The sequence below is a fragment of the Giraffa tippelskirchi genome, chromosome 7, assembly GCF_054371585.1.
Source record: "Giraffa tippelskirchi isolate mGirTip1 chromosome 7, T2T-mGirTip1v1.2.pri, whole genome shotgun sequence".
Taxonomy (NCBI): Eukaryota; Metazoa; Chordata; class Mammalia; order Artiodactyla; family Giraffidae; genus Giraffa; species Giraffa tippelskirchi.
In genome coordinates, this window is record NC_137281.1 from 87,869,652 (window position 1) to 87,883,556 (window position 13,905).

The following is a 13,905-nucleotide window of genomic DNA, read 5'->3' on the forward strand; positions in this document are numbered from 1 at the left end:
ATCTTAAATAAGATAGAAAATAGAATACACATTTTTAAAAGGATGACCAAGTGATGTTCATTACAAAAAAAAAGGATAATTCAATATTAGGAAATCTATTAATGTAACTTATTATAGTAATATTTCTAAGAAGAAATGTCATATACTTATCTCCACAGTTGCCAACAAAGCATTTGTCATAATTCATATCCATTTCTGATTTAAAATTTCAGTGAAGTAAGAGTCAATGGATATTTCCTTAATGTGATTAAAAGATGTGTGTGTGTGCATGTGTATGCAAAATCGAGTATGTTTTTTAAATGAGGAAACATTAGAGGCATTATTGCTAGTCAGGAATGAGCTACCACTAGCATTTAACATGGTATCAGAACACTAATTTAAAAGGATAAGATAAAAGTACCTCTTTTAGCAGGCTGTATCATTGTACGTTGAAAAATTCAAAAGAATCAATGGAGAAACTACTGTAAATAATAAGAAAATTAGTAATAAGTTATAAAATTAACAAAATGAAATACAATAACCTTTCCGTATTCAAATAATAGCTAGGTAGAAGATGTAAGAGATAACTATTTAAAATAGAAACAAAAAAGATTAATACCTAGGAATAACTTAACAATATATATGAAGAAATCTTTAAACCATTTGTTGAAAGAGATAAAAGTCATGGTGGATAGGAAGAGTCAACATCATAGTGATATCAGTTCTCCCTAAGCTAATTATAAATTTAACATGATCCAAAAAATGTTGCCTTTCTAGAATTAAACAAATTGATTATAAATTTCCTATAGAAAATAACCAAACAGACAAGAGCATCCAAGAACACCCTGAAAATCTTTTAGTGTAATGTGGGGTGGGAAGCTAGCCACACCCAATATTAAAACATATTATATAGTCTCTATAATTAAAAAATTGTGCTCTTGGTACATGGATAAACATACAGACCAATAAAAAAGAATAGAAAGTCCAGAAATAAAACCATGCACATTTGAAATTATTATTTTGTGATAAAAGTGAAGAATTCAACAGGAATGGGGTGGGATTGAGGGTTTTTTTGTTTTTGTTTTTATTTTGGCCCTGCTGCACCGCCAGTGGGATGTGATCTTAGCTCCCTGACCAGGAATGGAACCCATGCCCCTGGCAGTAGTGCAGGCAGAGTCCTAACCTCTGGACCCCCAGAGAATTCCCAGGATTGAGGTTTTTTTAAAAAAGACTTGAGACAATTGGATAGCCATTTGGAAAAATATCAGACTGAGTCTGTATCTCACATTGTTCACCAAGATAAATGGATAAGAAATCTAAATGTAAACTGAAACATACAAGTACTGAAAGAAAACATGGTGACTACTTTTACAGCTGAGGATTGGAGGAACTCTTGCTATGATCCAAAAGTCTAGAAGCAATAAAAAAAAAAGATTGATAAACTTGGCAACATAAAAATAAGAGAACACCCTTTGGAGAAAGAGTCCAAATTATTTCTCTCTCTCACATATACACAGAGAAAGCCCACTATAGATGAAGTGAAAACCTAAGTGATAAATTGTGACAACTTAAATCACTAAGGGTTAATAACTTTACTACACAAAAAACTTCTAAAAAGAGAAAACCAATGACAATAGAAATTTAAGAAAAAGGCATAAACAGTTCATAGAAAAAAATTTAATGGCCCTTGAACATATTAAAAGATATTCAACCTCACTTTTAGTGGGATAAGCAAACTCCATCAAACTACCGCTTTTCATCTATCAGACTGGCAGACCCAAGTATTTCATAACATATTCATTTGGCAAGGTTAGGGGGCAACAGACACTCATATATTGCTGGTGAGGATGCCAAATACTACAACCACTCTGTAGTGAACATGACATTATCTAGGAAAGTTACACATATATTTCTCTTTAACCCAGCAATTCCATTTATAGGAATCTGTCTCAAAGATGCACTGGCAAAAATATGAGATCACTTATGAACAAGGTTATTTTTTTGTATTAGTATTTATAATAGCAAATGTTTATCAGTGACAAATCACAGTTGAGTATTATGCACATATAAAAAGAAATGAGAGAGACTTCCCTGGTGATCCAGTAGTTAAGACTCTGGGCTCCCAATGCAGGGGGCCTGGGTTCAATCCTTGGTCAGGGAACTAAATCCCATATACTGCAACTAAGACCAAGCACGGCCAAATAAGTAAATAAATATTTTTTAAAAAAGAAAGAAAGAAAGAAAGGAGAGACGTCCCTGGTGGCGCAGTGGATAAGAATCCACCTGCCAATGCAGGGGACATGGGTTTGATCCCTGGTCTGGGAAGATTCCACATGCTATGGAGCAACTGAGCCCATGCACCACAACTACTACTGAGCCTATGCTCTAGATCCCACAAGGCACAACTACTGAGCCCACATGCTGCAGCTACTGAATCCTGCGCACTTAGAGCCTGTGCTCTGAAACAACAGAAGCCACTGCAATGAGAAGCCCATGCACAACAACTAGAGTAGTCTCCACTCGCAGCAACTAGAGAAAGCCCAAGCAAAGCAACAAAGACCTAAGGCAGCCATAAATAAATAAAAGAATTTTTTAAAGAAGAATATTCAGCAATTTCCAGAATTTATTGTTAAATGAAAATAAAAGATATAGGTTACATAATGTGCAATTCTTTGTTTTGGAAAGGAGACTGACCTAGCAGTCCAGAGGTTAAACTCCGAGCTTCTACTGCAGAGAGCACCAGTTCAATTCCTGGTGGAGGAACTAGGATCCCACATGTTGTGGCCAAAACATGGGAGGAGTATAAATGCATATCATAAAGCAACTCTAGATGATAAAACAGAAGTTACAAAAAGAAAAAGTTACCTATGGAGATAGGAAGGGAACATTGTAGAAGTGAAAATATGAAAGGAATGTTTCCTTGAATTTAGTTCAGTTCAGTTCAGTTCAGTCGCTCAGTCATGTCCGACTCTTTGCGACCCCATGAATTGCAGCACGCCAGGCCTCTCTGTCCATCACCAACTCCCGGAGTCCACCCAAACCCATGTCCATCGAGTTGGTGATGCCATCCAACCATCTCATCCTCTGTCGTCCCCTTCTCTTCCCACCCCCAATCCTACACAGCATTAGGGTCTTCTCCAATGAGTCAACCCTTTGCATGAGGTGCCCAAAGTATTGGAGTTTCAGCTTCAACATCAGACCTTCCAATGAACACCCAGGATTGATCATTTTTAGGATGGATTGATTGGATCTCCTTGCAGTCCAAGGGACTCTCAAGAGTCTTCTCCAACACCACAGTTCAAAAGCATCAATTCTTCGGCGCTCAGGTTTCTTCACCGTCCAACTCTCACATCCATACATGACCACTGGAAAAACCATAGCCTTGACTAGATGTACTTCTGTTGGCAAAGTAATGTCTCTGCTTTTAAATATGCTATCTAGGTTGGCCATAACCTTCCTTCCAAGGAGTAAGCGTCTTTTAATTTCATGGCTGCAATCACCATCAGCAGTGATTCTGGAGCCCAAAAAAGTAAAGTCTGACACTGTTTCCACTGTTTCCCCATCTATTTCCCATGGAGTGATGGGACCAGATGCCATGATCTTAGTTTTCTGAACGTTGAGCTTTAAGCCTACTTTTTCACTCTCCTCTTTCACCTTCATCAAGAGGCTCTTGAGTTCTTCTTCACTTTCTGCCATAAGGGTGGTATCATCTGCATATCTGAGGTTATTGATATTTCTCCTGGCAATCTTGATTCCAGCTTGTGTTTCTTCCAGCTCAGCGTTTCTCATGATGTACTCTGCATAGAAGTTAAATAAGCAGGGTGACAATATATAGCCTTGACGTACTCCTTTTCCTAGTTGGAACCAGTCTGTTGTTCCATGTCCAGTTCTAACTGTTGCTTCCTGACCTGCATACAGGTTTCTCAAGAGACAGGTCAGATGGTCTGGTATTCCCATCTCTTTCAGAATTTTCCACAGTTTATTGTGATCCACACAGTCAAAGGCTTTGGCATAGTCAATAAAGCAGAAATAGATGTTTTTCTGGAACTCTCTTGCTTTTTCGATGATCCAGCGGATATTGGCAATTTGATCTCTGGTTCCTCTGCCTTTTCTAAAACCAGCTTGAACATCTGGAAGTTCACGGTTCACGTATTGCTGAAGCCTGGCTTGGATAATTTTGAGCATTACTTTACTAGCATGTGAGATGAGTGCAATTGTGTGGTAGTTTGAGCATTCTTTGGCATTGCCTTTCTTTGGGATTGGAACGAAGACTGACCTCTTCCAGTCCTGTGGCCACTGCTGAGTTTTCCAAATTTGCTGGCATATCGAGTGCAGCACTTTCACAGCATCACCTTTGAGGATTTGAAATAGCTCAACTGGAATTCCATCACCTCCACTAGCTTTGTTTGTAGTGATGCTTTCTAAGGCCCATTGAATTTAACTGGTTATATAATTTTGTCTATAGAAATGCAATTATTTTACATATTCAAAAATAGAATTAAAAAGCAACTCCTAAAATTTGAGGGCTAAAACAAATGAATTTAACTATACATCATATTGGTAGCTTTTTAAAAAAAGTTTATTGATATAGAATTGACACGTGAAGTGAAGTGGAAGTCGGTCAGTTGTGTCCGACCCTTTGCGACCCCATGGACTATAGAGTCATGGAATTCTCCAGGCCAGAATACTGGACTGGGTAGCCTTTCCTTTCTCCAGGGGATCTTCCCAACCCAGAGACTGAACCCAGGTCTCCCGCATTGCAGGTGGATTCTTTACCAGCTGAGCCACAAGGGAAGCCCAAGAATACCAGAGTGGGTAGCCTATCCCTGCTCCAGGGGATCTTTCCGACCCACCGTATATATTTAAAATGTATAATTTGATAAGTTTTGACATATTATAAAGCCTTGAAGGCATCACTGCATTAAAGATAGTGAAGATATCCATTATGCCCCAAAGTTTCTTCATGCTTCTTTGTTAACCATCTCTCCCAACCTTCCCCCACACTTCTCTCTCCAGGTAACACAGGTACTTTCTATCACTACAGATTAGTTTGCATTCTCAGGAGTTTTACATATAGGAATCATATATACTTTTTGTTGAGCTTCTTTCATTCAACATAAGGATTTTGAGATCTTTCCATGTTCTTGCATGTGTCAATAATTCTTTCATTTTTGTTGCTGAGTAGTATTTTATCATATGTGGCAGTGGTGGTTTTAGTTGCTCAGTCGTGTCCGACTCTTGCAACCCCATGTATTGTAGCCCATCAGGCTCCTCTGTCCACGGAATTCTCCAGGCAAGAATACTGGAGTGGGTTGCCGTTTCCTTCTCCAGTGCAGGAAAGGGGAAAGTGAAAGTGAAGTTGCTCAGTCATGTCTGACTCTTAGCGACCCCATGGACTGCAGCCCACCAGGCTCCTCCGTCCATGGGATTTTCCAGGCAAGAGTACCGGAGTGGGTTGCCATTGCCTTCTCTGTTACTTATACTACATACAAAAATTAACTAAAAATGGATCAGAGACCTAAATGTAAGAGCAAAAAGCATAAAATTCTTAGAAGAAGCAATAGGGGCAAATCTTAATGACCTTGAATTTGACAATGGTTCCTAACTATGACAAGAACAGACATAATACAGTGTGTATTTCCCATAAACAAGGAGGTTCTCTCCCATAAACTCAATACCATTATCAAAATCAAACAATTAACACTGATATGGTACTATTATCTAATCTAGAAACCTTATTCAAATTTCACCCACTGTCCCACAAATGTCCTTTATAGAAAAAGAAAACGTTTTGTTTTCTATTCAGGCTCACATGTTGCATCCAGTTTTTAAAAAATGAAAACACAGGTTTAGAAATTATAAAGTAAAAGCCCGTCACCCCGACCCTATTCCCCAAAGACAAACATGGTTGACAGGTCTTATATAAATCCTTTCAGAAATTTTTTCGATGCATATACCAACACACAATACACATAAGTTAGACACATTTAAATGAAAATGTGACATTACATACATAATATCTACAATTTGTTGTGTTTTTTTTGGCTGTTGTAGGTCTTCCTTACTGCAAGGGCTTTTCTCTAGCTATGGCAAGTGGGGATACTCTAGTTGTGGTGCACAGGTTTCTCACTGTGGTAGCTTCTCTTGTTTCAGAGAACAGGTTCTAGGGAATGTGGGCTTCAGTAGGTGCAGCCCATAGGCTCAATAGTTGTGACTTGTGGGCTCTGGAGCGCAGCCTCAATAGTTGTGGTGCACAGCATTAGGTGCTTCATACCATGTGGGATCTTCCTGGACCAGGGATCAAACCCATGTGTCCTGCATTGGCAGGCGGATTCTTTACCACTGAGCCACCAGAGAAGCCCTACAATTTGTTTTTAGTTAATATTTTTACCTTTATACATCATTCTTTTTAAAGTTTGCATGCTTTGATAAGTTATATCCTAATTTAATTAATCTCATGTTGATGGACACACAGTGTTTCCAATTTTTAACTGTTGCAGAAATATGATATAATAAACATCTTTATTGACCTTTAAGCACCCATGCCATTATTTCTAAAACTAATTTCTAGATGTAAGTGCTTGTCGAGTATGTATTTTATAAATATGCTTGGAATCCATCATCTTTCTATTTTCATTACTCTTGCTTTCTTTCTCCTTATTCCCTGTTTTGATTGCCCTAATCACCTCCTAACTGCTCTCTGCCTATAGATTTGCCCAATCCATTCCGTCCTACTAAGCTGCCAGATCCGATCACTGTTCTGTTTAAAACTGCCCGATGCTTTCAAGACAATTCACTGAGTATGGCACTAAAGCTCTTCATGATTTACATTTCTTTTTGCATCTCTCAATGTTTGGTCAAGAGCGTAGTGCATTTCAGTCACACTGAATTTAAATCACACTCTCCCACTGGTGTGCCTTTTAAGCTATTTCCTTTGCTTGGCATATTCTCCAGATTAACTTTTATTCGTCCTTTCAGACTCAGCTCAGAAATCACTTTCTCCAGATGCTATTTCTGGCCTGCCCACTGCGGGGCGCTCCCAGAGTAACTTTTGCATGTCACTATCATAGCCCTTGTCTCACTGTGTTCAGTTTTCCCTCTAACCAGGCTGGGACTACACTTTGCTTTGGGCTTACCAGTCCTCCCACAGTGTCTGATATGTAGTAGGTGCTGGGTAGATATTTGATAAACAATGGAATAAGAAAGGAAACTGTCAGGGAGAATCTTACCTTGCTTCAAGTCACACTTTAGTACATTCAAACAGGAACTATACCTCAATTGGAGAAGAGAAATCTAGGAATAACATGAAGAAGATACGTAGTACCACTAGAAACTATAGGAGAAGGATCCATCTGATCATTATAATCAATCATCCAACAAGCATTTCCTAAGCAAATGCCAGGGACCAAGCACTACTCTAGCCCCTGGGGATATGACAAGAGAGAAGACAAAGTCATGGCTCTTTTGGAATCTATATTCTCCTGGGATACTGTGCTGTGCTATGCTTAGTGGCCCAGTCATGTCCGACTCTTTGTGACCCCACGGACAGTAGCCTGCCAGGCTCCTCTGTCCATGAGATTTTCCAGGCAAGAATACTGGAGTAGGTTGCCATGCCCTCCTCCAGGAGACCTTACCAATCCAGGGATCGAACCCAAGTCTCCCACATTTCAGGCAGATTCTTTACCATCTTAGCCACCAGCCACAGATCAAGGTGAGGATAGGGATATAGTACAAAGATAAGTTTTATCTCTCCCTTCAAAAAGCCTGTGACCTAATAAGGGAATATATATAGATATAATTGCACACACAACAAAACAGAATATGTGATCATTCCAAAAACACTAATTCCCCTCCCAGTCGACAAATGTTATGGAACATTTATATTAGGTACCATCAGTACATGATAACAGATACGACTGTTGCCTTCAAGGCACTTCCAATATAGTAGGAGACAAAGATGTTTTCTTAAACTTCATAAATAAATGTATTACTATTAAGTACTTTAAGTACTGTCATAGAAATCAAAACACCAATAACTATGAGAGAATATAGTTTAGGAAGGCTTCCCTGAGGAAGTAGAGGATGCTATGAGAAGAAAAAGAGAGAGAGAGAGATCAGGACAATTTGGACAGTTTTCCTAGAGGAACGGGCATTTGAATGAGCCTTAATGCTGCTGCTGCTGCTGCTGCGTCGCTTCAGGCGTGTCTGACTCTGTGTGACCCCATAGATGGCAGCCCACCAGACTCCCCCGTCCCTGGGATTCTCCAGGCAAGAACACTGGAGTGGGTTGCCATTTCCTTCTCCAATGCATGAAAGGGAAAAGTAAAAGTGAAGTTGCTCAGTCGTGTCCAACTCTTGTGACCCCATGGACTGCAGCCTACCAGGCTCCTCCGTCCATGGGATTTTCCAGGCAAGAGTACTGGAGTGGGGTGCCATTGCCTTCTCCGATGAGCCTTAACAGGGAAGTTTTATTCTGCAGAGATGGAGAGGAGGGGCCTTCCAGGCAGAGAGGAACATCAATAAACACATTAGTATGGGGAAGTACAGGCTGGCCTTGGGTGTCTAAAGGGAAGAGTGAATGGGACACCAAAAGGGAATGATGAGGAAAAGACAATATTATGGGGAAAAGCTAGAGAAATTGATTGATTCCTCTATCCAAGAGTTTAGATTTTATTTGCTAAGTTAGTGGTTCCCCCAACCAATACTCATATCCATCTGAATTAAAAGCTCCAGAGGGAATTTTGTGGGTGAACTTCCATTGCAGGAAGTTGCCACCAGAAGATACCATAGGAGAAGGTTTACCTTCCCTCTGGCCAGTATTTTTTAATTTTAAAAGTTCCTGGGGTGATTGTGATGCTCACTCAGCCAGCTTTAGGGACCACAGCTGTATACAACAGAGAACCACCAGAGGCTTTCAGCAGGATAGAAACATGATCAATCCCATGTTTTATGAAACATAACTCTGGGGACAGATGAAGGATGGACGATCACAGACAGGGGATTAATTGGCAGGCTATTGCAATGGGACTGCAGAGAGATGAATAGTTCTGGAATAGGCCAACAACTGTGGGTAGTAAGAAGACAGATGTGAAACAATTTTCAGAGGCGGAACAACAGGACTTGGTAACTAATTGAACTAATTGGCTATGGGGTTAAAAAAGGAGAGGGAAGGAAAAAGATTAAGGTGTTAGGCTTGGGTGATTGAGAGCACAATGCTATGATAATGTTGCAGAGAAGAACCAATTCTGATTCCATGTTGGAAACTTTCTTTGACTTGCTTTTCATTGCTGTTATTATTATGGTCATATATAATGGCCCGCCTCAAAGGATCCTGCCCCTCTGGGAACTGTTAAACTAAAGTACCTTTGTTCAGCCCATGAAGAGATAATCTGACCCTGCCCACCTGTGAATGGCTACCGAAAATGAAGAGATTAACACACCCCTTTACAAAGGCTGGCCCTTCCTGGAGATGTTTTGCAAGACTTAAGACCCTTTTTACTTTACTTCCTCACTGCATCTCCCTCTCTATTCTGCCTTTAGACTTTAGGTCCTCATTGCTTCTCTCCCTCAGGCTCTATAAAACAAAAGAGGCATCCAGGCCCCAACAAGATGATTATTTTGAGACATTAATCTGCCTTCTTCTCAGTCAGCTGGCTTTCTGAATAAACCCCCATTCGTTGCCTCAACACCTATCTCTCGGATTTACTGGCCTCTCATGTGGTGAACAGAGTGAGCTTGAACTCAGTAACAAAAACATGATATTATGGCCATGATGAAATGGGGAACACAGTTTGGTTTTGAACCCAGTGACCGTTATGACCTAATGGGCCTATTACCTGGCCTCAGAACAGGGTCCTATCTTCTACCCCTTTCTGAGTACTAGTAATTACAATCTTGGAGAAGTTTTCCTCTGCTCCTTGCATCATCTATGTTTGTTATTATCTATGGCTTTCATGCTGGAGCTTTCCTCAAATGTCCAGTGATCGTTTGTTGGGGGAGTCATGATGTTACAGGCAAATGGGGCAAGAGATGCTGGTCAGGTCCCAGGTCTCAGATGAGTCTCTGGAATGCACAGGCAAGGGAGGGTCCTTGCTCTGTCCAGCAAAGGATTCAACAGCGAGCCATTGTAAAGTGAAAGCAGATTTATTAAAGAGAGAGATACACACTCCAAGGGCTTCCCAGGTGGCTCAGCTGTAAAGAATTCATCTGCAATGCAGGAGACACAGGCGACTCAAGTTCAGTCCCTGGCTTGGGAAGATTCCCTGGAGGAGGACATGGCAACCCACTCCAGTATTCTTGCCAGGAGAATTCCAGGCAACCCCCCTGGTGGGCTACAGTCCATGGGGTCACAAAGAGTCAGACACGACTGAGTGACCAACACTTTCACTTTCAATGTATTACCAAGAGTGTACATTGAACCTCAATGTCTACTGAAATTGAATCTTCCACTATCTTCAGCTTTGTAGGTTCTAACCATTTTTTGTTATCTCTTCAAGGGTTTTGTCATTCTTTTAAAGGTTGTGCCTTGCCCTCTTCCCTCCTGTTTCACAGGCAACCTAGCTGTACCTCACTTTAGGAGAACAGAGAAAAGATCTAAAGTATTGGCATCTAAGGTCCTTGTATTAGTCAGAGTTTCCCAAAGAAACAGAAGCAGCAGAAGATATATATATATATTTGATGGAGGTGGGAAGAGAGATTTATTTATAACAAATTAGCTTACTCAATACACAGGCTGGAAAGTCCCATGACCCTCTGTCTACAGGCTGGAGACTCAGGAAGCTGGTGGTTTAAGTCAGTCCATGTTCAAAGGTCAGGGAACCAGGGGAGCCAATGTTTTAAAATCCAATCCAAGGGGTAGAGAAGATGAGATAAGATGTCCCAACTCCAGCAGGCAGATAGGAAGCTAAAAGGAGTGAATTCCTTCTTCGCTTTTTTTTGTAATCAGGTCCTCAACAGATTGGGTGATGCTCATTCACGTGGGGAAGGGCAATTTACTTTAGAGTTCATCGATTCAAATGCTAATCTCATTGGGAAACACTCTTACACACACCCAGAAATAATGCTTAATCTGGGCACGCCAGTCAAGTGGCCAGTCAAGTTGACACCTAGAATTAATCTTCACAGTCCTTGAGGTCCTTGAAGGCAGATGGTCTCTTTTTTTAAGCATTTTTATTTGTATTTTTAACTTTGTTTTTCCGCAGGCATTCTCTAGTTGCAGTGAGTAGGGGATACTCTCTAGTTGCAGGGCACAGGCTTCTCATTGCAGTGGCTTCTCTTGTTGTAGAGCATGGGCTCTAGAGCACAGGCTCAACAGTTGTGGCACTTGGGCTTAGTTGCTCCAGAGCATGTGGGCTCTTCCTGGACCAGGGATTGAACCCCTGTCCCCTGCACTGGCAAGCAGAATCCTCACCACTGAGTCACCAGGGAAGCCGCAGCAGATGGTCTTTGTTCCCAGTATCCAGCACAGTAAACAGTTGATAAATATGGGCTGACTATGCAAGTGACGTTAATTGTGCACATCCCCATATGGTAATCCAACTTCTATTACAATTTATTTCTATATTAATCTGATTAATTGTGTAGTATTGAAAATTTCCTTAACAATCACATTCTCTTCCTATGGGCAGTATATTGCACATCAGTGATCTCTACACTGTAGCCTTTTAGACTTTTGTATTTTTTTTTCCAGATTTGCTACATAATTGTAGTAGTATAGGAGATGATAGTTAATTATCATGATTTGGTGAAAAAGAGGTAAGAAATTAAACCACACGTATATTTTTAAATTTTTATTTATTTATTGGCCATGCTGCATGGCATGTAGGATCTTAGTTCCTGAATCAGGACTCAAATCTGTGCCCCCTGCATTGAAAGCTTAGAGTCTTAAGCACTGGATCACCAGGGAAGCCCCCAAGCTGGATTTTTAAAAATTGCTCTTAAGTTTAGTTTTTGGTATTCCCACAATTAAACATTCTCAGATGCAAAACCAGGAAGGGGATACTCTTTATAAAATCTCCTTTGGAACTTAAAATTTAGATTTCAACAATTAGCAGTAAATGGTTAACATTTATCTTAAAAATATACCTTTACTCTCCTAACTGATTCAAAATGCAATCAGTATTAAATAAATAAGAATTTTTATGGATCAATAGAAGCCTTTATTATTGTATGTAATAAAGAACATATTCTATGGTTTATATACATATAATTAACATTTGTTTAATTGGGATCAGATGAAACATTTTAAAACTTAAAAATGTCTTGGAGAATGTTCTCTCTTCTTTTTGTAAATTTATTTTTAATTGGAGGATAATTGCTTTACAATATTGTGTTGGTTTTTGCTGTACAACAAATGTATATTTATTGAATTCCTTCTATATGCCTAGTACTACTCTGGGCATTAGGGAGATAATGATAAACTAGCAAAGGTTGTGTTTGTTTGTTATTATGGAAAAATGTAAATATATACAAAGCTGGAGAAGATAGTGGGCTTCTCTGGTGGCTCAGTGGTAAAGAATCCACCTGTCAATGCATGGGACATGAGTTCCATCCCCAGGTTGGCAAGATCGCCTAGAGAAGGAAATGGCAACCCACTCCAGTATTCTTCCCTGGGAAATCTCAGGAGCCTGGCAGGCTACAGCCCATGAGGTTGCAAAAGAGTCAGACACAACTTAGCAACTGAACAACAACCAGAGAAGATATTATAATGGACTCCTATCTACCCATCACCCAGCTTAAACAATATCAACTCATAGCCTTCTTTCATTGACAGACTACCTCTCCATTCCCTCTTGTATTACTTTGAAGCAAACCCAAGACATCAAATTGTTTCATCCATATTGGTATATAACTCTAAAAGATTATATAGCCATGATATATAATTATATATACATTATAACCATAATATCATTTCCCCACCTAAAAAATTAAAAATCCAATAATCTGTAGCTTACATTTTAACAGGGGAAACAAGGAAAAAAGTAAGCAAAAAATATTAGGTAATAATGACAACAAATAATGTCCAGGTGATGGGATCAGTTCAGTTCAGTTCAGTTGCTCAGTCGTGTCCAACTCTTTGCAACCCCATGAAGTGCAGCACGCCAGGCCTCCCTGTCCATCACCAACTCCCGGAGTCCACCCAAACCCATGTCCATTGAGTCGGTGATGCCATCCAACCATCTCATCCTCTGTCATCCCCTTCTTCTCCTGCCCTCAATCTTTCCCAGCATCAGGGTCTTTTCCAATGAGTCAGCTCTTCGCATCAGGTGGCCGAAGTATTGGAGTTTCAGCTTCAACATCAGTCCTTCCAATGAATACCCAGGACTGATCTCCTTTAGGATGGACTGGTTGGATCTCCTTGCAGTCCAAGGGACTCTCAAGAGTCTTCTCCAACACCACAGTTCAAAAGCATCAATTCTTCGGCACGCAGCTTTCTTTATAGTCCAACTCTCACATGCATACATGACTACTGGAAAAACCATAACCTTGACTAGACGGACCTTTGTTGGCAAAGTAATATCTCTGCTTTTTAATATGCTGTCTAGGTTGGTCATAACTTTCCTTCCAAGGAGTAAGCGTCTTTTCATTTCATGGCTGCAATCACCATCTGCAGTGATTTTGGAGCCCAGAAAAATAAAGTCAGCTACTGTTTCCACTGTTTCCCCACATAAAGATTGATTTTTCTATTGGGTAATCAGAGAAATCCTGCAAAGTGACATTTGATGATGGATAAGCATAACAGGAGGGAGCAAAGCACATGACTGTTTAGAGGAAGAGTCTTCCTCACAGAAGTTCCAGCCAATGTAAAGGCCTGAGGCAGAGCTCAGTGTTCAAAGAACAGGAAAGAGGCCTAGGCATCTGGGAGGACTAAGTGGAAGGAAGAGTACAAGGATATGATTTTGGAATGCTCACCTGAGGCCATGAGAA